Here is a 27,990-nt window from a genome sequence, read left to right on the forward strand (position 1 = left end):
GGCATCTTACAAATAGTCAAATCTAGGGGTTTCTCAACATGTGACCTCCCAAGCCAAAATCAACCAACTGAAGGTTAATTCACCATTTCCAAGGTATATTTATATAATATCTAGTATAAAATACTTCCCTCCAATGGATAGACCTTTGACTGCTACACTCCAAGCATGCATTTCATTCACCTACAACTGCCAAAAACCCATTAGAAACCTCCATTGTGAAAACTCATATCAAATCATTGTTAGAATGTTTATTTACATTAGAATATAGGTTCATTCTATGGGAATCATATTCCTACATCCATGGAATGAAAAAATGCTCTCGAAATGCCCAAAACTTGGACAAATTGTTACAAAAGTTGCTTGCAATAAACATTTTTGGCTAAATGATCATCTACTTACCTTAATGCGCCAAAAAAGGGTTAGATATAATTCCAATGGATTCAAGACATCAAAAAATAAAATGAGAAACCAATCCAAACAAAATATCCAATGCAAAATGCTAAAAAATAGAGTTTTGATTGCATTCCAACTGCCAAATCCATACAATGGTGATATAATCTGTACAATGCCTTCAATATGCTGATCCTATGCCTTTACAAGGCCATATAGGATGAAATAAAACTTCTCAAACTATATTCAATTCAGTTGGAATTATTAACAAGGTTTAAAACTTTCAAATACTAGTTTTCTCTTGTAATTCAAAATATGGCCGCTAGGACTTTAAATTTGATTTTAAAACCTTATTGAAGTGTTTTAACTCATACTTTATTGGTTTATACCACTTAGGACTTATTATAATACCCTCTAGGACCTATTTGATCCCTCTAACCAATCTATATCCCTTGTTGGCACTATTGGCCACCCTTACATAATTTTTATGCCTAAACCCTTTATTAGGATCTTTAGGACTTTTCTTGCTTATATTAAATTATTCATTACATGTTTCCATTATAGGCTTAAATAAATTCCAATCCAATCTTAGGGATTTCATTTATCATTTTCTTTTTTTTTCATCCAAGGTGTGCCTAGATGTTTTCCTAAGTGCTCCTACACCACACAACCACCTTAAAAAAGAATCTTGCTACAAGAGTGAAGGAGAGTTGTGTTCAAGAAACCCATTCTCCTAGATGAATGTCTACAACTCTTCTTGAGAAATCCTCCAATTGTGCCACATGTACTTCCTACATACAAAATATTAGAATCAACAAAAACATTGGATTTAGGACATTTATCATTTTCCCTCTCAATCTACCCCTTTTCTTTCATTTGAGGATCCAAAAGATCCTTTTCTTTGCCCCTCATGGAAATTACATCATTACCCTTTTTGATTGTCACCATAAGAGATCAAAGGGAACCAATTAATATCCTCTTTTCACACACCATCTACTAAAAATTAGAACTTTCATGATCAACAACACGACTCTTCATCATTACCAAGGATGCCTTGTGTTTTAGATCAGCACCATCTATTCTTTGATTTGTAAGGTGATATACTTCTTCTCACAAACACATACAATTCTTCCACCATCACCATTATCACTTGGTAAAGGATTAAGGAAATTTTTTAGACCATCCTTATGCATAGGATACACATTTTCCAATCCATGGTGTATAGTATTCCTAGAGGCTTGCCATGGTCTTCCAAGAATAATATGATAACATGTCATAGGAATCACATCACAAAGAACTCTATCAACATATGGTCATATTGAAAAATCAACAAATTCTTGCTCTCTAACAACAATTTTTTTCTCATTACTCACCCATGAAGACTTATATGGTCTCTCAATGGGAAACTTTTGCAATTTTAGTTTGTTTATCATCTTATAAGAAACCAAAGTGTCAAATAATCTAGAATCAATGATCATTTTACAAACCTTACTACAACTTACACAATTTGTCTTAAAGATGGAGCCCTCTTTTGTTGATGGATTCTTCTCACCATCAAGGACTCTCCTTCCTCATATAGCCTTTCCTTTGTCTTCCCACTCTTCTTCCCTCCTTGTTCCAAGTGAACTCTCTTCTCTACTTTCTTGTGATCAACCTCCTTCTCATGAAACCTATAGGAATGATTCCTAGTGCCTCCACAATTAAGCATTAACCAATAAATGCACCACTACCTTTGTCATAACTAAATCTGCCACTTCCTGCTCTTGTCCTCATTAGCTTTTTCCTTCTCATTAGTAGATTTTCCTACTCTACCTTGGTTTGCATTTCGTCTACAACCACTATTCTTTTCTCTTCTCTTCAACTTCTTTTCAGCCCTTATGGAAAACTTGTAACATTCCTTAATAGATCTAGGGGTTGTAAGACTTAATTCATTTTGGATGTTGAATCTAAACCCTCCCAAGTATCTTGCTATTTTCTCTTCTACATCGTCATCATGACCCACTCTGATATCCAACTTATGGAATTCTTTAGTGTACCCTTGTACATCCAAGTCTCTTTTCCTAAGACTTTACATCTTCTTGTACATCTATAGCTTGTAGTCACTAGCTAAATTTTTTTTCTTTCATTTTGTCCATCATAGTATACCAAGAAGTAATCTTGGGTGTACTATTCTTCCACCTCTCTGCTTGTATACAATCCCACCAAAGTAAGGCATGCCCTTATCAATCCTTACTTTCTCTTTGTCCTACATGTTTTCAAACTCAAAGTAGTTCTCCATAGTGAAGAACCAATCAATGAGTTCTTCATCATTGATCTTAGCTACATACAAAGGTAAGTCTAATCTTCCTTTTCCATCTCCACTCCTTATGGATTTAATAAACCTAGCCATCCTCTCCTCTTCAAGATCTAATTGTACCTCTTCTCTCAAAGGGACATCTTTTTAACAAACCTAGCTATCCTCTCCTCTTCAAGATCTAATTGTACCTCTTCTCTCAAAGGGACATGTTTTTCTTACTTCTCTTTAAAGTAATCTTCCTCTTCCAATCTTATTTTTCCTTTCTTTTCTAGTATGATCAATCTACCAATCAAGGATTTCATCTCCTTGTCCTTCTCAAGCTTTTCCCTTCTCTCTTCTTCAAGGGTTTCTCTTATCCTTCTATTCTCTACCATTTATGAAGATATTTTGATGAATCAATAAAAGTATTCACTCTTATTCCTCCTTTGGTTTCTATTCCTTGTGTTTTCTTCTGTTGTGCTAACTCTTGAAAGGTGGTTTGGATAGTTGGATGAGCCTTTGGCCCTAGTTATTCTTCCTTTAGTTGCATTAGTTGGTATCAGAGTTTAAGGTTCATCCTTATGGATATTGGATCATGTAGAAACCTAATTTAGATTTGGTTTTAGGGTTGTAGATCTATGGATTTGACCTATAACTTGTAGAGGGTTACGATCTTGTAGGAACTTGATTTGTAAAGATGGTTCATGGTAGAAGAAATGTTGATGATGCTATATTGGATCAGTTGAGACAAATTGCAACTAGATTAGATGTTGTAGAGATAGCCTAGAGGAGAGGATCACATCTTGATGATGTAAGTGATGATGAAGTAGTAGCAATAAACCATAATCAAAAAATTGAAGAAGATCAAGATGAGGAAAGATTGTTGCGAGTGTTGTCTAGGGAAAATTCAAAGCCTACTGTAGAAGTTGTTCCTTATGATGGAAAATTGGACACCAATGCTATGTTGGATTAGATCTCTAATATGGAGAAGTTCTTTGAGTATGAAAACACTCTTGATAACAAAAAGGTGAAGATTGCAGTCACTAGGTTGAAAGGTCGTGCATCACTATGGTGGGAGCACTTGCAAATTGATAGACAAAGGAGAGGAAAGGAGAAGATCAAAACTTGGTGAAAGATGGAAAATAAGGTAAAGAACAAATTCCTTCCTGCTGACTACCAAGTTAGCTTGTTGAGAAAGATGAAAAAATTAAAAAAAAGGACATGACTATAAAAGAATATACCAAGGAATTCTATAGATTGGACATCAGATTTGGACATGTAGATGATGATGTTGAGAAAATTGTAAGGTATGTTAATGGATTGAGATCTGGAATACAAGATGAAATAAATTTTGTGAAGTTGGAAAGTGTAGAAGAAGCATATCAATATGCCTTGAAACCTGAGGAGATCTTGACAAAGAAGCATGAACAAAGATAAAGAGGTAGATTTGGTAGATTCTAGAGAGGCAAAGGTAGATCTTATGGAGAAAGTGGTAGATCTAAAAATTCTTTGTAGGATAAAGGAAAATCTGAATGGAAGAATGATGACAAAGGTAAGACCAAATGGAAAAATGGTAATTCTTATCGAGGAGGAACTAATTCTTATCGAGGAAGGGGTAATTATTACTCAAGAGGTGGATTTCATGGTAATTGTTTTAGATGTGGCAAAGAAGGGCATAAATATTTTGAATGTAGATTTTTTGAAGATGGGCAGAATAATAGAAATGTTGTGATTCAAGAAGACATTGAAATTTTACCAAGTGGACTTGAGGCTAGAGAAAATTTGATGGTGAGAAGAACCCTATGTAATAAGGGAAGTGATGAGGAACCTATTTTAAGGAGAAGTCTTTTCAAGACAAGATGTAAGATGGCTGGAAAATGCGGCAAAGTGATCATTGAGAGTGGAAGTTTTACAAATTTGGCATTAGAAGAGATAGTTACCAAGTTGCAGTTGCAAAGGCTGAAACATCCCAAACCCTATCATGTTTCATGGATCAAAGATGAGCATAACATATTGGTAAGTGAGCAATGCCTTGTGAAGTTCAAAATTGGACATTACTTTGATGAAGTTTTATGCGATCTTATGCTCATGGATTGTTGTCATATTTTTCTAGGTAGACCTTGGCAATATGATAGATATGTTGTACATGATGGAAGATTGAATCAATATACTCTTTGGGTAAATGGGAAGAAACAAACATTACTACCTTTGATTGAAGTTCCAAATGAGGTCAATTGTACTGCAATAAAAGTTTGCATGGTTAATGGGAAACAATTTGAAAAGGAAGTGAAGAAGAATCAAGTTTGTTTTGCTATAATTATAATAAAACATAGTTTTTTCAATGGAGACCAAGTGCCAAAAAATAATGTTAATCAAGTGCCAGTCAGTGCTGACCAAGTGACAGATGGTAGTATTGACTGAGTGCTAGAAGAAATTGCAAAATTTCTAAATGAGTATAAAGACATTATTACTGATGATATTCCTAATGGTTTAACTCTAGTAAGAAGTATAAGTCATTGTATGGATCTAATTCCTAGAGCTAGTTTTCCAAACAAAGCACCATATAGATTGACACCTGTAGAAAATGAAGAACTTAATAGACAAGTGCATGAGTTGTTGCAGAAAGGTTTGATTAGAGAAAGCTTGAGTCTATGTGCTATACCTGTTGTATTATCACCCAAAAAGAATGGAGAATGGAGAATGTGTACTAATTCTAAAGCCATTAACAAGATAATAGTGAACTATAGGTTTCCTATGCCGAGGATGGATGACATAATGGATTGTTTGAGTGGAGCAAAATATTTTACCAAGATTGATTTGAAGAGTGGCTATCGTCAGATCATAATCAAAGAAGGTGATGAATGGAAGACTACTTTCAAGACAAATTGGTTATGCCTTTTGGTTTGACTAATGCACCTAGTACTTTCATGAGGTTGATGAATGAATTTTGAAAAGATTCTTGGGTAATTTTGTGATTTTTTATTTGGATGATATTCTAATATCCAGAAAGACTAAGGAAGAACATCTTGAGCATATTAGACAAGTATTGTAGAGGTTAAAAGAGGAAAAGTTGGTGGTTAATCTGAAAAAGTGTTCTTTTATGCAAGAGGAGATTGTGTATTTGGGATTTGTGATTTCAGGTGATGGATTGAAGATGGATCCTGAGAAGCTTAAAGTAATTTTTGAATGGCCTACACTTGAGAATGTGGGTGAGGTAAGATCATTTCATGGTTTGGCTAGTTTCTACAGAAAGTTTATAAAGAATTTTAGTGTTGTTTGTAATGCTATGACTAAGAAAATGAGGGGAGATAAAAAAGAATTCAAGTGGATACAAGGAGCTGATAAGAGTTTTGAGACTTTGAAACAAAAGGTTGTTGAATTACTTGTTTTGACTTTGCCTAATTTCAAAAAGTATTTTAGGTGGAATGTGATGCAAGTGGTAATGCAATAGGAGCTGTACTAAGTTAAGAAGGTAAGCCTGTTGCTTTCTTTAGTGAAAAGTTGAATGATGCTAAAAGGAAATATTCTGTGTATGATCCAGAGTTTTATGCTATTGTTCAAGCATTGAAGAAGTGGAGACATTATTTGATGCCTAAGGAGTTTGTGTTGTATACTAATCTTAAGTTTTACAATACTTGGGAACTCAAAAAAAATTGAATTAGAGACATATGAAGTGGGTTGAGTACTTGCAAAGTTTTACATTTGTCATTAAGCATAAGAGTGGAGTTACTAACAGAGTTGCTGATGCATTGAGTAGAAGATGTTCTTTGTTGACGAAAATGAAGGTTGAAGTTCTTGGTTTTGACGAGAAGAAAGAGTTGTATGATGCTGATCTTGATTTTTCTGAGGCATGGAGAGAGTGCAGAGCACCAAATTTGACATATCACATAAGTACGTATGATGAATATTTCATTCAATAAGGTATGTTGTTCAAAAGTATTCAGTTGTGTATTCCTAGAAGTCCTATGAGGTTGAATCTGATTAAGGAAAAGCATAGTGGTGGATTAGCTGGACATTTTGGAATTGATAACACATTGATTTGCTGAAAGAGAAGTATTATTGGCCACAAATGTACAAGGATGTTTATAAATTTATAAAAAGTTGTGGAGTTTGTCAAGTTGCAAAAGGGGTGAGTCAAAATATTGGTTTGTATACACCTATTACTGTTCTTGAGAAACCTTGGACTGACATAAGTATGGATTTTTTTCTTGGAGTACCTAAGATAGTGAAGGGGTATGATTCCATATTTTTTTGTAGTGGACAAATTTTATAAGATGGCTCATTTCATACCATGTAAGAAGTGTAGACACCTAAATTCAATTACACCGCTTTAGTAATCCTATTTAGCTATCTTTAAAGGCATCATTAATTAAATTCCTATTTAATTAACCTTTGCCATCCCCTAGCTGATTAATTTAATTAATCATCTATAGTCCTAATTGATAAATCAAATAACCCATCATTTATCAATTAATTCCTATTCTCCTATCTAATTCCAAATCCAAAATTTATTAAAATGACTTTAAAACCCTCAAATCTAATAACCCCTAAACTATCCTAAATCCTCCATTTAGCCTAATCCACACCATCCACCCATAATAACCTAGCTTAGCCACTAACTCACCCACCCTCATGAATGCCATCCACTTGCACATCTCTAACATCCTTAATATAATCCTAACCCAAGCCTAATCCCCCCCTAACCTTGTCACATTCCCTAAGTGAGCTTAAGACTTTCCTAAGCCAAACCAACGTCTCCTCCCTCAAAATATCTCAACCATAAAACTTTATCCCAACCACAAAGCCTTCAATGCTCTTACATGCCCTTAAAAGCTCTTACAAGGAATTATGAGGGTCATTTAAGGCCTTGAGCCTCCTTTGTTGACTCATCCTTTCCCTTTTCTCCAACTAATGACCCTGTGACATGTGTCACTCTCTGATTGGTGCTAAACAAGCACAATCCATGTGCTCCCCTTTAAGTGCATCCTAGCCCTCCCTCACCATCTTTCCATCCTTGCATCTTAGCCCTCCATCCCTCAAGCCTCTTTCCTATAAATTGGATCCCCTCCCAAGCCATTTTCATCACAATCCATCCTCCATGCAAAGTTATAATGCTATTTTGAGAGCTCATAAACTACCAAAATACCATTATAATGGCAAAATCACTCCATGACTCCATTGTTGAAACCTTGCCTCATTCACTCCATCCATCCATCTAAAGCTTGAGAATACATGTGAGCATATATATTTCAATCAGGGACAAATCTTTCATATCATGTGTTATGCCATTAGGAGCCTACCATTCTTGGTTTGCTTCCTTTTGTTGTGATAACCGTCGATCCTATCTTAAGTGTTAGCTTGCTTAGTATTGTTAATGCTTTCATTTAATAGAAATCTAAATTTGGTTACACCACTTTGGTAATTCTATTTAGCTATCTTTAAAGGCATCATTAATTAAATTCCTATTTAATTAACCTTTGCCATCCCCTAGCTGATTAATTTAATTAATCATCTATAGTCCTAATTGATAAATCAAATAACCCATCATTTATCAATAATTCCTATTCTCCTATCTAATTCCAAATCCCAAATTTATTAAAATCACTTTAAAACCATCAAATCTAATAACCCCTAAACTATCCTAAATCCTCCATTTAGCCTAATCCACCCCATCCACCCATATTAACCTAGCTTAGCCACTAACTCACCTACCCTCATGAATGCCATCCACTTGCACATCTCTAACATCCTTAATCTAATCCTAACCCAAGCCTAATCCCCCCCCTAACCTTGTCACATTCCCTAAGTGAGCTTAAGACTTTCCTAAGCCAAACCAACGTCTCCTCCCTCAAAATATCTCAACCATAAAACTTTATCCCAACCACAAAGCCTTTAATGCTCTTACATGCCCTTAAAAGCTCTTACAAGGAATTATGAGGGTCATTTAGGGCCTTGAGCCTCCTTTGTTGACTCATCCTTTCCCTTTTCTCCACCCAATGACCCTGTGACATGTGTCACTCTCTGATTGGTGCTAAACAAGCACAATCCATGTGCTCCCCTTTAAGTGCATCCTAGCCCTCCCTCACCATCTTTCCATCCTTGCATCTTAGCCCTCCATCCCTCAAGCCTCTTTCCTATAAATTGGATCCCCTCCCAAGCCATTTTCATCACAATCCATCCTCCATGAAAAGTTATAATGCTATTTTGAGAGCTCATAAACTACCAAAATACCATTATAATGGAAAAGTCACTCCATGACTCCATTGTTGAAACCTTGCCTCATTCACTCCATCCATCCATCTAAGCTTGAGCTATACTTGTGAGCACACATACCTTAAATTGGGGACAAATCTATTGCATCATTGTGGTATACCATTTGGAGCTTACCATTCTTGGTTTTCCTCCATTTGTGGTGATAAAAAATTGGTCCTATCTTAAGTGTTAGCTTGCTTAGTATTGTTAATGCTTTCTTTTAATAGCTAGTATTCTATTTGCACTACTAATCTAGGTGATACAAGAAGATGTCAGATACCAAGCATGTTGCTGAACTTTTCTTTAAGGAGATTGTGAGATTGCATGGATTACCAAGAAGCATTATTTTTGACAGAGATAGTAATTTTTTTGGTTATTTTCAGAAGACTTTGTGGAAGAAGATGGATACTGAGCTGAAGTTTAGTTCTACATGCCATCCATAGATAGATGGATAGACAAAGGTTGTGAATACAAGGTTGGGTGATTTGCTGAGATGTTTAGTTGGGAATAAGCTAAGTAATTGGGAGATAGTATTGACCCAAGTTGAATTTGCATATAATAATTCTATGAAGAGGAGTACAGGGAAGACACCTTTTGAGATTGTTACTAGAATGCATCCTAGAGGTATATTAGATTTGAGAGATATTGCTGGTGAAGAAAAGAAAAGCACTACATGAGAAGAATTTGCTGATTTTATGGAGTCTTTGAATAAGGAAGTGAAGTTAAGGTTGGCATAAAGTAATCTGAAGTATAAGGAGAATGTTGATCAATCTAGAAGACACCATGATTTTCAAGTTGGTGATGAGGTAATGGTTCATCTAAAGAAAGGAAGATTCCCAGTTGGAACATACAGTAAACTAAAGATGAAGAAATTTGGACTTTGTAAGATCTTGAAGAAGTTTGACAATGGTAATGCTTATGAAGTTGAGTTACCTGATAACATGGATATATCTCCTATATTCAATATTGTTGATTTGTATAAGTATCATGAGTCAGATGATGAAGTTGTTGTATTAGAAGATTATCCTAATAAGTAGATTAAAGAAGTTGAATAGATATTGGATCAGAGAGTTGGTAGGAGCAGAAGAGGAAAAGATTACTATGAATATTTGGTAAAGTGGAAGAACAAGCCTATTGAAGATGCTTCATGGATCTCTCAATCTAAGTTGGATTCAACTCAGATTGTGATATCTTAATGATTCAAGAGAATCATTTCTTTCAACCCTAGTTGTCTAATGCAGGAGCATCCTAGGTTGCCTTGTTATCATGCTCATTTTTGTTCTTTCTACATGTTGGAGCCGAGTTACTATAGCACTCAATGGGAGCCGAGTTATTGTAGCACTCAATGAGAGCCAAGTTAATATAGCACTCAGTGGGAGCCAAGTTACTATAAAAATTCCTTCATGTGCCTAGTTACCTAGTGTATGTCGAATGACTCTTCATACACTGAGTTACCCAGTGTATACTGAGTGACTCTTCATGTGCCAAGTTACCCAGTGGATGCCAAGTGACCCTTCATGTATCGAGTGTTAGTATTTGGATGTGATTTCTGTGAGCTGACTTGAAGGATTTATTTTTTATTGCAACATTTATGTTAAGATATTTTCTTGGGATGTGTCCAAACCATTGCTAGGTCGGCCCTCCTCTTATGTAATGTTTATAGAATAATCTATAAGCCATTTTGGCAAGTATATATAGAGTGTTTAGGCTTAGAGTTAGGCAAGTTTTTGGAGAGTAGATGATAGAGAAAAACTAAAAGTGCAAATTTGTAGTTGGATCTTTAAATGTGAAAGTATTTGTAATTGGCCATAACCCAGAAGGCCTTATAGCTAGGCATGTATGAACATAATTTGATGAATCAATAAAAGTATTTTCTCTTATTCCTCCTTTGGTTGCTATTCCTTGTGTTTTCTTCCATTGTGTTAACTCTTGCAGGGTGGTTTGGATAGCTGGGTGAGCCTTTGGCCCTAGTTATTCATCCTTTGCCTACGTCAGAAACCCCCAATTTGCCCTCTTACAAACCCTCAAATCTAGGGCTTTCTTAATGTGTGAGCTCGCAAGCTAATAAAAAAAAACTAAAGGTTGATTCAACATGTATAAGGTATATGTAGATAATATCTGCCACAAAATACTACCCTCCAGTGGATAGATCTCTAGCTGCTACACTCTAGGCATGCATTTCATGCACCTACAACCACCAAACACCCATTAGAATCCTCCACTCATGCAAACTCCTACCCAATAATTGTTAGAATGTTTATTTACATTAGAATTGATTTTAATTCCATGGAAATCATATTCCTACATCCATGGAGTGAACAAATGCTCTCTAAATGCCCAAAACTTGCACAAATTATTTCAAAAGTTGCTTGCAATCAAAACTTTTGGCTAAATGATCTTATACTAGCCTTAATGCACTAGAAAAGGGTTAGATATCATTCCAATGAATTGAAAACATCAAAATAGAAATGAGAAACCAATCCAAACAAGAGATCCAATGCGAAATGCTACAAAATGGTGTTTTTATTGCATTTCAACTACCAAATCCATACAATGGTGATGAAATCTATACAATGCCTTCAATTGTTGGAAATATGACCAAAAAGCTCATTATTGAAGATCAAAGAGGGAGATTGTTACAAAGAAGGAAGTTTTTTGAATGTTTTCAATCATTGTTTTGTCATTGATGTCATACCTACTACTTGTAGAGATGACATTTTCTTATAAGATCCAAATACTATCACTTAGTTGATTGATGAAGAGGATTTGATCAACAAGATGTAACAATAGAACCTAAGGGAAAGGTTGAGTTATGATGTTGTAATGAAGTGCAAGGATTAGTTAAAACAATGGTTAAATGATGTATTGATAACACACTCAAGGATATAGAGGTTGGTCACACTTAGAAACATTGGTTTGGAAGAAGTTGTAACAAGGTGGTATGCATAGCTTAAATTAAGATCATTAGTGGATGCCGAACAAGTTAGTTGAAGTTGAGAAAATTCTCAGTTGGAACTGTAGAACAAAAAATTCTAGTGTGTGCCAAGTGATCTTCAGGTGCTGAATGAAGATCAGGTGTCAAGCATAAAAATTTTTTTAGTTGATGCTGAGTGATCTTTAGGTGTCGAGCATTAGGAAAAATACAATGGGTGCTGAGTAACACAGTATGTGCTGAGCACTAGTATTTCAATAGTGCCAAGCTGATACATTATTTCAAATAATGAAGATTCACCAAATTTGAGCTGACATAGTGGCTATATTGAATTTTGTGAATGAGTTGGAGGATAAGGATGATGAGCTAGAGGCACAAAATCCTATGTAAACCATTTTTGAGCAAATTCTAAAGGATTATTCAAGAAGTTTTTAGAGAAAACAAAATATGGGTTAGATGCAATGAATCCTACCTAATCCATGCGAATTAAAATTAAAGGATGGAAGAATCGAGCGAGAAAAGTAACTCCAAGACTTCTATTTAAGAAGTAATAGACCAAGAAGTAAAGAGCTGCTGATACTGGTGGTTTTTTCCAAATTGGGTTTCCATGTAAATCACTGTGTTATGCATTGATTTCTTATATGTTATGCTTGCATGTTGATTTATAGTAACTTGCTAGTTAGATAGGTTAAAGCTTGGATGAATGAATGGTTGAATGGGCTCACTATACTTGATGAAAATTTTGAATAGGACATTTGGACCTTGAATAATTGATTCAACCCACCCCCCCTTCTCCCCCCCCCCCCCCCCCCCACCTCTCAGTTATTCTAAAGCATTTCTAATAATTGGTATCAGAGACAACTGCTGATTTAGTTTTAAGGTACTAGAAGTAGGAAGATCAAGATGTCCAAGAGAGAAGTTCCCAAGTTCAACAAAGACAACTTTTCTGCATGGAAGAGTTTGATGAAATTGCACCTTGGATCAATAGGTGACTATGTACAAACCTCAATTAGAACAGAACATATAAATCTAGTAGGACCTCTTACTGTGGATGGTTTGAATAAAAGGAAGGAGCACAACCAAGAAATGCTGGAGATTTCCTCTACTTAATTATGTAGACTATGATGATAGCAAACATTGTGACACTACATTCAAGATATGGAAAGCCCTATTAGATATCTATGAAGGAGATCAAAATGTCTAGAGAGAAAAGAGAGAAAGCCTAAGAGGAAAGTTTGATGACATGAAAATGGAGGAAGGTGAAAATGCTACTCAATATGTTGCACGAATGAAAGAAGTGGTAAGTGCAATAAGAAGTCTAGGTGGTCAATTGGAAGAAGAATTTGTCATCAAAAAATACTTAAGAATTTTGCTCCCTATCTATGCTATTAGAGTTTTAGCCATCCAAGAGCTAAGGTGTGTACAAGGAAACATACTAACCTTTGAAAGAATAGTGGGAAGACTTATTGCATTTGAATTGTCAAACATTGATAACCACATACTTGAGAACCTTGAATCTACTTTCAAGGCCAAGATGACAATAAAAGACATTGAGGAGGAAACCTCATAAAAAAAGAGAAGAAAAGGAAAACATGCATCCAGTGATAGTAGGATAGTAGTGTAGATGAGGAAGATGTGGAACAATTATAAGCACTACTAGCTAGGAGATTCCATAGAGGGAAAGGTAAATTCAAAGGTAAGCTCCCTATCATATGTTTCAATTGTAATGAAGTAGGTCATATTGCTACAAGATGTACACAAAAGAAGAACTACAAAGAAGGAAACAAGTATAGGAACAAAAAAGAAGATGATAGAAAAGACTACAAGGAAAAAGGAAAAAGATGCTACATTGTTGAAGAAGACTCTGATGAGTATGATGATGAAGGGGTCTATGTGGCCATGAAGGATGAATCAGATAAAGATGAAGATGAAGCAACAACATTGGTTACCTGTGTGAACAAGAATGACAAGTGGATCATAGACAGTGGATGCTCACATCACATGAAATGAGATAAAAGTAAGTTCATTACCTTTACTCAATATGATGGAAATAGTGCTAGATTTGGTAATGATGCTCCATGTCAAATCAAAGGAAAATGCTCTATTAAGCTCACACAGAAAATTTCATGTGATAATGCATATTATGTTGAAGGATTGAATTACAACTTGTTGAGTGTATCACAATTAAGAAATGTAGGTTGCAAAGTTGAATTTGGAAACAAAACTACTAAGATCTATGACACTGAAGGAAATTTAATAGGAAAAGGTGAAAAAACTAGGAGTAATCCATTTTACCTAGATATGGAAGATGCAACATGTCTTGTTGTTCAAATTAATGATGTGTGGTTGTGGCATAAAAGACTATGTCATGTTAACTTTGATAATCTAATCAGTATCAGCCAAAAGAACAAAGTCAAAGGGTTGCCCAAGTTGAAGAAACCTGAAAATACAATGTGCAAACAATGTCAACTAGGGAAGATGACTAAGTCTAGTTTCAAAAGAAAAAAATACACTTCCAAGGAAGTATTAGAGTGAGTCCATACAGACTTATGTGGTCTAATAGAAGTGCAAAGCTACCTAGGAGATAGATACATAATGCTATTTGTAGATTATTATTCCAAGATGATGACTACTATGTTTTTGAAGAAAAAATTTGATGCATTTCAAATGTTTAAGTGGTATTTGGCCAGAGTTGAGAAGGAAAAAAGAAAGAACCTAAAATGCCTAAGGTCAGACAAAGGAGGTGAGTTCACATCAAAAGAATTTAAAATATTTTGAAATGGAAAAGGAATCAAAAGGAAAACATCAACACCAAGAACTCCAATAAAAAATGGTATTGCTAAAAGGAGGAATAGGTTAGTGATTGACTGTGCTAGAACTTTGATGATGGAGAAAAATGTTGCACTAAAGTATTGGAGAGAAGTTGTAAGTACTACAGTATACACACGGAATAGAGTTCAAGTCAAGAAAGGTACAAATGCAACACCTTTTGAATTATGGTATGGTCACTCACCTAATGTAAAACATTTCAAAGTATTTGGTTGTAAATGCTATATTATCAAAGATACTAGAAATCTAAAGTTTGATGCAAAAAGTGATGAAGGCATATTCCTTGGATACTCCACTAGAAGTAAAGCATATAAGTGTTTGAACACTAACACTAATAAGATTGTGGAGAGTGCAAATGTAAATTTTGATGAGCATGGGGAAGTTCAAATTGGTGAATCCAAGAAAATAGAGGATTATAGATCTTTTGTATACTTCTATGAAGGAATGACTATTGAAGATAGTGCTACAAATCAAGTTGGGAATCAGAAAAATTTTTCAGTATCTACTAAGTTTTAGCCAGAGAATGTCGAGCTACATTTAGAAGTCGAGCTACAGAATGAAGAAAATGCACATTCTGGTTCTGAAAATAGTATGCATGAAAGGAATGATGAAATACTAGATGAAGAAGAAGAACAAAATGACTTTGAAGCTAAAGGGTCAAACATGGAAAGAAGGACAAAACCAAGGTTAGCCAAGTATGTGAGAAGACATCACCCTGCAAATCAAATCATTGGTGACAAGGATGCCAAACCAATGGCAAGGAATAGATTGAGGAACGAATCATGTCTGATGAGCAAGGTTGAACCTAAAATAGTGAAAGATGCACTACAAGATGATGACTAGTATAAGGCCATGGAAGAGGAGATAGATCAGATTGAGAAAAACAAAACATGGTCTCTAGTTTCTAGACTAGCTAATAAGAATTTGATTGGTACCAAATGGGTGTTCATAAAGAAACTTGATGAGAAAGGTGAGATAACAAGAAACAAAGCCAAACAAGTCTACAAAGGCTATGCACAAGAAGAAGGACTGGATTATGAGGAAACATTTGCCCCTGTTGCAAGAATGGAAGGAGTAAGAACATTGCTTGCATATGCTACATATAAAGGTTTCAAATTCTACCAAATAGATGTGAAGTTTTCTTTTCTAAATGGTATACTAGAAGAGGAAGTCTACATAGAACAACTAGAGGGATTTTTTGATGAAAAGAACAAGGATATGGTCTACAAACTACACAATGCACTTTATGGATTGAAGCAGGCACCTAGAGCATGGTATGAGAGATTGAACAAATATCTTGTGAAGATAGGATTTGAGAAAATAGATGACAATAACAACTTGAACATCAAATCTGAAAAAGGTAAAGACATTTTGATATCAAAAATCTTTGTTGATGATATAATATTTGGAGGTAAAGATGTTCTTTACAAATATTTTGCTTATCAAATGAAGCATGAATTTGAGAAGTCAATGTTTGGAGAAATCAAATTCTTTATTGGATTACAAGTACATCAATTGAAGCATGGAATATTTGTGACCTAATCAAAATACATTAAGGAGATACTCAAAACATTTGGGTTAGAAGACTCAAAATTAGTTAGCAGACCAATGGCAACTGGACATAAGTTATCCAAGAATGATGAATCAGCTAAAGTGAATCAGACATTGGATAGGTCAATGATTAGAAAGCTACTATATGTTGTACATAGTAGACCAGACATTGCATTAGCTATTGAAATAGTGGCAAGATTTTCTACAATTCCAAGAGAAAATCACTTAATAGCAGTAAAGAGAATATTGAGATACCTAAAATGAACTGATGACTTTGGTTTGTACTACAAAATGAGTGAAATTTTTTAATTGAGAGGCTACACTGATGCAGATTGGGGAGGTAACATTGATCATAAAAAAAACACCAGTGGAGGAGCACTTTTATTAGGAGAAAGGTTGATTACATGGACCAACAAAAAGTAAAGCTACACCTCACAGTCCACTGCTGAAGCTGAATATGTGGCAGCTGGTATAAATTGCACCAATATTGTATGGATCAAGCATTTTTTGTAAGGTATGAAGGAAGAAGTAACTGAGCCTGTGATACTTCATTGTGATAATACAAGTACTATTAACATATCAAAGAATCCTTTAATGCATGCTAAAACCAAGCACATTGCAATCAAGTATCACTATGTAAGAGAGTTTGTGGAAGACAAACAAGTGAAGATGGAATATGTTAGCTCAAAGGAATAGATTGCTGATATCTTCACAAAAGCACTACCTAAAGATGATTTTGAATATCTTAAAGGTAAGTTAGGGGTGATACCCCTAGCTAAGGCTACTTGAAGCAAAGGAAAAATGCCCTGCATCAAATGAGCTAATTATTGAAGATTTTACACATTGATGTAGAGGGTGTCTACTTTGGGATTTATGCCTAATGTATTAGATGTGCTGAAGTTCCAAATTAGTCACAAGAAAGGTGATAGAGGGAAAAATTGAATGAACTTGTAAAAGCTACACTTGCATACTAAGATGCTAATATGTCTTTGGCATTGTTATCAAAGAGGGAGAAATAGCTAGGAAACTAATCAATAGGATAAGCTATGGTAATACTAATCAAAATAAGATAGAAGGAGATGTTGATTTGAATTATAGAAGATGAGCAATACAGAGGGAGAAAGATAAAGAACAAGGATATAATAGCAAAGAGGGAGAAGTAGAAATGAAACAATCAAAATAGTAGAAGGAGATGTGAAGCTACAATTACTTTTTTGGTAGTTGACTTACTGCTCTAACCTAGTTAACTTGTGGATGAATAGTTTAGTTTGATGGTTGATCAATTTGGTTTTCCATCAATGCCAAAGAGGGAGATTGTTGGAAATATGACTAAAAAGCTCATTGTTGAAGATTAAAGAGGGAGATTGTTACAAAGAAGGAAGTTTGTTGAATGTTTTCAATCATTATTTTTTCATTGATGTCAAACCTACTACTTGTAGGGATAAAATTTTCTTATAAGATCCAAATACTATCACTTAGTTGATTGATGAAGAGGATTTGATCAACAAGATGTAACAAGAGAACCTAAGGGAAAGGTTGAGTTATGATGTTGTAATGAAGTGCAAGGATCAGTTAAGACAATGGTTAAATGATGTATTGATAAGATACTCAAGGATATAGAGGTTGGTCACACTTAGAAACATTGGAGGAAGAAGTTGTAACAATGTGGCATGCAAAGCTTAAACTAAGATCATTAGTGGATGCCAAGCAAGTTAGTTGAAGCTGAGAAAATTCTCAATTGGAGCTAAGTAACAAAAAATTCTAGTGTGTGCCTAGTGATCTTCAGGTGCCAAGTGAAGTTCAGGTGCCAAGCATCAAAAACTTCTTATTTGATGCCTAGCATTAGGAAAAATAGAGTAACATAGTATGTGCCAAGCACCAATATTTCAATAATGCTAAGCTACTGCATTATTTCAAGTAATATAGATTTTCCAAATTTGAGCTGACATAGTGGTTACATTGAATTTTGTGAATGAGTTGGAGGATAAGGATGATGAGCTAGTGGCACAGAATCCTATGTAAACCATTTTTGAGCAAATTCTAAAGGATTATTCAAGAAGTTTCTAGAGGAAACAAAATATGGGTTAGATGCAATGAATCCTACCTAATCCATGTGAATTAAAATTAAAGGATAGAAGAATTGAGCAAGAAAAGGAACTCCAGGACTTCTATTTAAGAAGTCATAGACCAAGAAGCAAAGAGCTGCTGATATTATTGCTGCTGAAGAAACAAATCTATGAAGTTGTTAGAAGGGTTTCAAGGAGAAGACATTTACAAGAAGTAAGAGCACAGAGGCTTTGCTTATATAAGTGGTCATGAAGAGATTATTGCACTAGTACATTGAGCATGGAGACTCAAGGAGACTAAGCTTGAAAGGAAGGCAAGCTATCAGAGTTGCAGAGATTGAAGGCCAGGTAAGAGTATGAGCTGAGAAGTGATCTAAGATCTACAAGATAAGTTGTACATTGTAGTTAGGTCAAGATTTCCTAATACTCTTTAACAATTATATTAGATCTGAAATTCCTATGGACTTAGGTTGGTTTAATAGCCATTTGTAAATCCTTTAATAGGGTGGCATTCCAAGTGAATGTTCTAAAGTCCTCTAACCAGGCCCACTTCTAACATGGTGGTTAAATTCTCTAACAAGGTCACATTTGATAGTGTGTTTTAAGCCTTTAACAAGGCAGACCTTTGACAGGGCATCACTTCAGAAGAGTGAGAATTGAGTAGCATGTTACTGGTGGTTTTTCCCAAATTGGGTTTCCATGTAAATCACTATGTTATGTGTTGATTTCTTATGTGTTATTCTTGCATGTTGATTTACAATAACTTTCTGGTTAGATAAGCTAAATCTTGGATGAATTAATGGTTGAATGGGCTCACTACACTTAGTGAAAAATTTGAATAGGACATTTGGACCTTGAGTAACTGATTCACCCCCCCTGTTAGTTATTTTGAAGTATTTCTAACATCAATATGTTGATCCTATGCCTTTACCAGGCTATATAGGATGAAATAAAAATTCTCAAACCATATATCATTTGGTTGGAATCATTAACAGTGTTTAAAGCTTTCAAATAATAGTTTTCCCTCCTAATTCAAAATATATCCATTAGGACCTTAAATTTGAATTTAAAGCCATATTAAAATGTTTTAGATCATTCTTTATTGGTTTCTACCACTTAGGACTTATTCTAGTACCCCCCTAGCACCTATTTTATCCCTCCTACCAATCTAGATCCCTTGTTGGCACTATTGGCCACCATTACAACATTTTTATGCCTAAACCCTTTATTAGGATCTTTAGGACTTTTCATGCTTATATTAAATTGTTCATTACATATTGCCTTTATAGGCTTCAATAAATTCCAATCCACTCTTAGAGATTTCATTGATCCTTTGGTTTTTCTTGAATACAAGGTGTGCCTAGATGTTTGCCTAGGTGCTCTTGCACCAATAAGGTTGTTGGAAACTACAATTGGGGCAATTGTAATGTTGTCATTGATGCCAAACCTATTGGTAATATACAATGTCAAACCTAAAAGAGAGATATTTAGTAATAGTGTAGAGTGCCATATAATTTGACTGATGAAGAGGATTTCAAAATAAGAGACAACAAGGTGAGCTAGTGAGTGTTGAAATAATGAGAAGTTAAGTATCATAGAAACATAATGGGCACTTGATAAGTTAGTCCTTGATAAGATGATATGTTGTTCAATCAATACATAAAGTGAAGAATATAGTTGGATGAAGCTTAGAATTGGAACAAGTCAAAAGGACAATCTTGACCGATTATCAGTGTTTATCAGTCAATGAAGGAGCTAAAGCAAAAGATTAAGGAACATAATCAAAAGCCAAACAAAATAGTTTGAGCTAAGTGTTGGTTATTATTGAGAAAATATATGAAGAATTATTAGTAGCAATCGAGTGTAGTAATGGAGAATTGAGCATGTTAATGTTGAGTGAGAAAGTATAGTGTGTGCTTAGCTAAATAGTAATGACAGAGCAAAAAGAACACAATTATTTTTGAGTGACAAGAAAAGTTATAGTTTGAGAAAAAAATTAATTTGAGGCTGATAGGGTTGGAATTTTGAATTAATGAAAGAACATAGAAGATAAGGATTGATGAGATGTCATATTTAATGTGTAAGGAGAGTTTCTTAAATGATCAAAGGAAAGGATTTGACTAGAAGTTTCTAGAAGGAGAAGGAGAGCAAAAATATGGAAGGATTCAATGAATCTGACCTAACTATTACATCAATAGTGATTTTTAAGTGACAAAAGATTGAAATTACCTATTTAAGGAGGCATGCAAGATGTTTCCTAAGGTTGGTTCATTGTTGATTGGAAATCTTAAGGAGAAGCTATGAAGAGGAGAACAATAGAGGTGAAGTGTGAAGAGTTGGGTAAAGAGTGGCTGCTTGAGGAGATGCCAAGAAGATTAGTGATGGAGATGTTAATGGAGTTTAGTCAATGAACCAATAGATGAGAAATTAGAGATCTAAATTTTCAAATTGAGTTGTACTCTATAGATCAAGCCTATTGTTATATTCTAACTATTGTATTAGTCAAAAAACTTTAATCAAGGTTGACTTAACAATTATTTTGTAAATCCTTTAATCAAGGTGACATTCTAATGGAATGTGTTAGAAACAATAGTTCACCAAGATAACTGAGTAGGGGGGTGATGAATCAATTGTCCAATAATTAAAACATTTATCAACCTTAAACAATCTTATCCATTTAACCAAAGTAAACAACAACCATAACAAGATGTACATAGACAATTACACTAGATATCTTAACTAGGGAAACCCTTGATTAGAGGGAAAACCCTAGTGGTAATGATGCCCACAAGATGATGTACTAATATAAATATTTCTTGTTAGAGGATGGACCTTGTTAGGAGCCTATTACAACATTTAGCACATATGCATCCCTATTAGGAGACTTTGAATCCTTGTTAAAAGATTCCAACCCTATTAGGAGTTGTGCCAACCCTATTAGGAGTTGTGGTAGATAGACGGACCCACTATTCATATAGCTTCTAGGGAAAGACCACTGAACTCACTATACAATTGTTCTCTCAACTATTCCTTGTACAATAATTGTGTGCATTATACTTTAACCTCTTTCCTTTGTCTTGTCAACTAGACCAATCACTATCAGACCTTGTAGACTAGGTCATGATCCTCACATCCAAGTATCCAACTTTGGATCACACAATAACACCTTGGGAATGAAATTTCCTTCACTTTTTCTTTGCTCTTCTTATCTTCACATTTCTCTCTTTGTGTTTCTTACAATCATTCAAATTCCTCCATACATCCATTCCATGATAAAGGAAAATGTCCTTCCTTTATATCGAATCCATAAAATAATTCCTTGAGTTGACTATTACACCATCTCAATTAATTATTATAGGACTACATTAAGAACACATTGCACTTAGTCATAACATTAATATTTCACCTTGCAACTTAAATAACTTCCTGTACATGTAACATTATGATATGCAAGCTTAGCAATGTCATCACCAACATTTCTTCTTCACATCTTTAACTTCAGCTTCTCAAAATAAAAAATTTGTTAAGAGATATAACAAGTTTACCAGAACATGCCTCTATAAACTCTATCTCAAAACAATTTTCACCTAAACATGGATAACTTCTTCCAAACTTAATATCTTATGCTTCCAAGGTTAGTTACATATACTAGACACATATTATAATCTCCCTTTAACCTCACTACTGAAACTACTTGATGATCTATTTGTACCAACTTGATCTTTACCATTGTTCTTTTGTCATATACCATGAAAATTTGCTATGTTGAATTCAATGATAAACACAGTCATGAATGTAACATATCATCGTGATAATGATCTAATCGTGTTTCTAAAATGCTCCCCCATAGGAATATCATCAACATTCATGCTTCCAACAATCTCCCCCTTTGGCATTGATGGCAACATAGATGAAAAACATCTAGTTCCAAGAATACCAACTGCAAAAGACTGTTAATCTTTCTTTTCAAAGCCTCTTCATCAATAATTTTTAATTCCTCTTCATCAATCATTCTCCCCATTGATATAGTTCAATGTGCTTTACATCAAACTATTTTTCCATGCTATATTTTTCCTCCTATACTTCTTTCCAACTAATTTTTTGAACATGCTATACTTATTTTCCATACTTTTTGAACTATTTTTCCATGTTGTACTTGTTTTTCATGATATACATTTCCCCCATTGACATCAATGTCATAGGTTTCAATAACCATCAAACTCTTCAATAATTCTTTTTGACAAGCTCAAGTGTCTAAAGACACTGTTCAAAAACAACATCCAACAAGAGTCCTTGATGACTCTATCCATCATAGATACCCCCCATATAGGAAGCATCAACATTAAATCCAGACAAACAATAGTGCTCTATTACACTGGGCTAATGCACTCTTGCATCATCTACTCTAATGTAGGTAGGGGCATAACCCCTAGTATACCTCACAAATACTCAAAAGTCTCTTTGAAAAGAGGCTTAGTGAAGATATTTGCAATCTACTCTTTGGTTTTTACATACTCCAATCTAATTTTCTTTTCTGCAACTTTCTCTCTCAACATGTGATACTTTTAGAAATGTTCTTGGTCATAGAATGCAACACTAGATTTTTAGACATATTTACTGTGCTTATGTTGTCACAATGTATGACAAGGGTTTATTGAATTCTATCCTTATATCCTTCAACATCTACTTCATCCAAACAACTTGATTACAATTGTTTGCTACCGCAACATATTATGTTTTTCTGTACTTTGTGAGTACAATCCTACTTCTTTCTTAGAAAAGAAACTAATCTTCCTCCAAGAAAGAAGGCTCCACCACTGGTGCTCTTTCTTTCATCCATTTTCCCCACCCAATCAACTCAATATAAGCTTATAAAGTGAAATCATTAGATTTATCATAGCACAATCCAAACTCTAGTGTTCCTTTTAAGTATCTAAATATCCTTTTAACTGCTACATAGTGTGTTTCTTTGGGATCATCTTGGAATCTTGCAATAATTCCAACTATATTTTTTATATCTAGCCTTGCAGGAGTTAGATATTGCGATCCTTTGATTATAGATCTATACTTCTTCTGCTCAACAGTAGGTGTCTCATCCCTTGTAGATAACTTATATTTAGTTACCATAGGTGTTCCAATGGGTTTACATGTTTCCAATCCAAAAAAATTTAGTAAATATTTCAAATACTTAGTCTGAGAAATAAATATTCCTTCTTTGTCTTATATGATCTATAATCCTAGAAAATATTTGATTTCTCCTATCATTCTCATTTCAAATTCCTTCTTCATTTCTTCTGCAAAATTGTCACTTTCATCATCATTTCCTCCAAATATGATATCATCAACAAATATTACCAAAATCATAGATCCATCATCAATTTCATTCCAATAGAGATTACTATTTGCCATACCTTTGCTATATCATAACTTTGTCAAATGCTTGTCCAACCTTGCATACCAAGTTATGGGTGCTTGCTTCAAGCCATACAATGCTTTCTTCAATATGCATACTATGTCCTTGTCATCTATTAAAGGACAACCTTTAGGCTATTCTATGTATACCTCTTCTTCAAGTTCTGCATTTTGAACTGCTAACTTGCCATCCATCTTATATACTTTGAATTTCTTATATGCTACATATGCTAAGAATAACTTTACTACTTCTATTCTTACCATAGGAGCATAGGTTTCATCATAGTCTATTCTGTCTTGCTATAAATGACCTTTACATACCTATCTTTCCTTGTTACTTACAACTTCACCTTGTTCATTCATCTTGTTTCTAAATACCCATTTAGTTCCTATCACATTCTTGTCTTCTAGTCTGGTTACCAATTCTCATGTCTCATTCTTTACTATTTGATCCAATTCATCTTTCATAGCTTCCTTCCAATTGTCATCTTTACACGCCTCATCTACATTCTTAGGTTCAACTTGAGATATCAGACATAGTTCTTCATTGATTCCACTTCTTGTCATCACTCCTTTTTCTTTGCTTCTGATGATCTACTCAGGTGGATGATTCTTTATCATATTCTTACCTAAATTGGAGTTGTTATCTCAACTCTTGGCTTTGTTGAAGGTTCAAAGATTTATTCCTTTCTTATCTCTCCTTCATTCTATAACTCTTTGTTAGTCTTAAAGAATACTTCATCATTCCTAGGTTTAGTAACAAAATCATCATCTGAATTGTAATCAACTACTCTTTCTTGTATCCTACATTTCTCATCAACACTTACATTTGCACTTTCCATAATAGTCTTATTTCTCATATTATAACATCTATAAGACTTTCTTTTCAATAAATAACCAAGAAACATACCGTCATCACTTCTGGCATCAAACTTACCAATATCACAATCTCTTCTGATATAACACTTACTACCAAAATTTTGAAATACTTAACTGCAGGTGAGTGAGCAAACCACAATTCATAAGGGGTCTTGTTTGTTTGTTTCTTGACTTGCACTTTGTTAATAGTGTAGACTACTATATTCACAACTTCTCTTCAAAACATCTTGGATACATCATTCTCAGCTAACATATCTCTTGCTACTTCTATTATTGACATATTTCTTCTCTCTTCTATACCATTCTGTTCAAGGGTTCTTAGAGCTGATAAGTATCTTTTGGTTCCATTAGCTTCACAAAAGACATTAAAATCATTTGAAGTAAACTCTCCTCCTCTATCTGATCTTAAAAATTTAATCTTTATGCCTCATTAATTCTCAACTCTATTCTTGAATATCTTGAACTTATCAAAAGCCTCAGATTTTTCTTTAAGAAATGCAGCCCACATCATTCTAGAAAAGTCATCAAATAAAATCATGAAATACCTTTCCCATCAAATCCTTTAGTCTTTGTAGGACCATTGAGATCTATATGGAAAATCTCCAACATTTTTTTAGTAGTAAACTTCTTGCTAGGAAAAGAAGTTATGTTATGCTTTGCCAAAACACACTCCTTGCAAATTGTGTTAGTAGGCTTTACAATCTTAGGAAAATCTCTAACTACAAACATACTACTAGTCTTCACAATAGTGTCAAAGTTTATATGAAAAAATCTCTTATACCATAACCAACTGGCATCTACCTTTGTAACCAAAAATTTCATTTCAGTAGGATTTAATTGAAATACATTACCTCTAGATCTAGTTCCTATTCTAATTACCTTTCCATCTTTGTCTCTGATCATGCATGTATTTTCTATGAACTCCAATTGATAACCTTTATCCACTAGTTTTCCAACACTTAGAAGATTGTGCTTCAAATCATCAACAAAATATACATCCTTAGTGTTAGTTTTACCATCAAGAGTTATAGATTCAATAACTTTAACATGGCATGCTCCATTGTTTCCAACTCTAACAATGCCTGCATCATGACTGTTGAAGTTTCCAAACTTGTTCATATCACATGTCATATGATGTGAACAATCATTGTTAATTATCTAATTAGATTTCATTTCAATTTGTGATACCAAAATTATTTTCTCTAGACTTTCTTCTTTAATTGCTACAAATCCTATTTAATCATCACTAGCACTTACTACTTATTTATCAAAATCATCTTTTTTATTTGCATACATACACTCAATATCTCTTGTAGGTTTAAAATTGCTTTTATACTTTTTCACTCTTTTAGGACACTTAGATGCATAATGACCAAATTCATTGTAAGTTCAACATTTGAAGATTTTCTTACCATCTGATGAGTCTAAAAAATGCCTTTATTTTGTTATGTTTAAGATACTTTATGATACTCTGTTTATCCTTGTTTTAACACTTATAAGCCTATGTTTGATAAACCTTTGATGATTTATGGGGTAGAAAAACTATGTCATCTTTTGCCTAAATTATATCTAATATGCAGTATTTCATGTAAATATCCAAATGTGCATTCTTATGCTTGAATTTAGTTTGATGGATGTTTATTTGCAAATATGTCTTATATCATAACTAACTTGATGATAAGGATTAAAGGATGAGTGGAAGAATCCAAAAGTTGGTTGCCAACAACATTCAAGGAGAAACGAGCATCAAGGAACAACCATGAGAAGGAAGTTATAACCACTCCAAGAAACATGGCAGCGAATAAGGAGGAGCTTTTACGAGCCATTGTCTTCTCTACATTTACCTTGTAACAAGCGGATGCTAAGACTTCATTGCTCCCTCCTCAATTTTGTTATCCTTCCTTTCCGCTTTCAGTTGTTCTCCTATATTCTCTCCTGTAGACTTAACTTAGGAAAGTTACTTTTCTATTATGTAATAAAGAGTAGATTCCCTATATATGTCGGGATCGACTCCTGTGTGTGAAGTTTTGGTTTTTAATAAGTTTTATTGAGTAAGAGAGAACACTGATTCACAGTTTGTTGCAGTTGTGTTTTACAATTTTGAATCATGTAATGACTGATTAATGAAATGAATTAGTTCTCTTTAGCTTCTATCCTGCATTGGTAGATTAGAGAATCTAGCCAAGGGGGCCCACTTGGAAGGTGGATTAGATTAGGATAGAATAGATTCATTTTACTAGCATTAGCAATATTTTAAGTAAGATGTAGCTAGTTAATTCCTTCCTATAGCATCACACTTCATGAACGTTCCTACAGCATCTGTGAGAATAGTCTAGTGGATGAGTCAAGATGGAATCTCTGTTATCTTGTCATTGTGTTTTCAACATTCATAGATTCAGTATTTTCCTTTCCACAGTAGTAGTGTAGTTTCCTTCCTTTGCATTTTTACTTTCCTACAACACAAGCATAATGACTCATCAAGGTACCTAGTACACATATTGTGCCGACCATTTCAAGTATACGTCCTTGGGTTGACAATCTAAATGCACCTCATGGTAGGGGAAAAGTACTCCTTAGCTTGAATAGATTATTCCTAATCCAGGCCTAATGCATGACTATGGAACACCTATTGTGAGGCAGTTCATTTTTGGCACCGTTGCCAGGGATTGTGTCAAGCTAGGAGCATTTTTTAGTCATAGTTTTTAGATTAAGTTCTTTTTACCAGTGTGAAAATTTTAGTTGCATGCATCGAAGAGGAAGATGATGAGATGAATATGGAAGATTTCTTCCAAAAGGATCTGTTAATTTGAATGAAGAAGTTGAAGAAGAATTTGAGTTGACCTTTGAAGATGCAAGTCCTATTTTCGCCATAGTATCATCATCAAGAGCTGAATCCCTAGCTATATCTGGTCTCCAACCTTTCACTGAAATAGTGACCAGTCTTCTTGATAACACTACCTTGAATCCACCAGTTGTTAATCATCCAGTGCCTAACATTCCTTTTTAGCAGCAACCTCATAATCCAGTCCCACCAGTCATGGCACAACCCACTTTTCCATTTCCACTTCCAAGTCTCATAACCAATGCCAATCTCAAGAATATACCTCTCACTGCTCTTTCAAAGTTCTATGGCCTTGCAACTGAAGACCCTGATACCTTCTTGTTTGAGTTCAAAATCCTTTGTCATAGTTTTGACTACAACATTGATGCCCATAAGCTTAAATTATTTCCAGCCACATTGAAAGAATCAACTTTACGATGGTTCATGGGCTTAGGAGCCAATGCAGCTACAAATTGGGATGAAATGCAAGCCTTGTTTTTGGAAAAATACAAAGAATATTGCAAAGCATTTGGCACAAGAGGAGATGATATCTTTAGGATATCACAGAAGGAGGAAGAGACAT

This window comes from Cupressus sempervirens, chromosome 9, assembly GCF_028749045.1.
Source record: "Cupressus sempervirens isolate cs-2001-9-10 chromosome 9, ASM2874904v1, whole genome shotgun sequence".
Taxonomy (NCBI): Eukaryota; Viridiplantae; Streptophyta; class Pinopsida; order Cupressales; family Cupressaceae; genus Cupressus; species Cupressus sempervirens.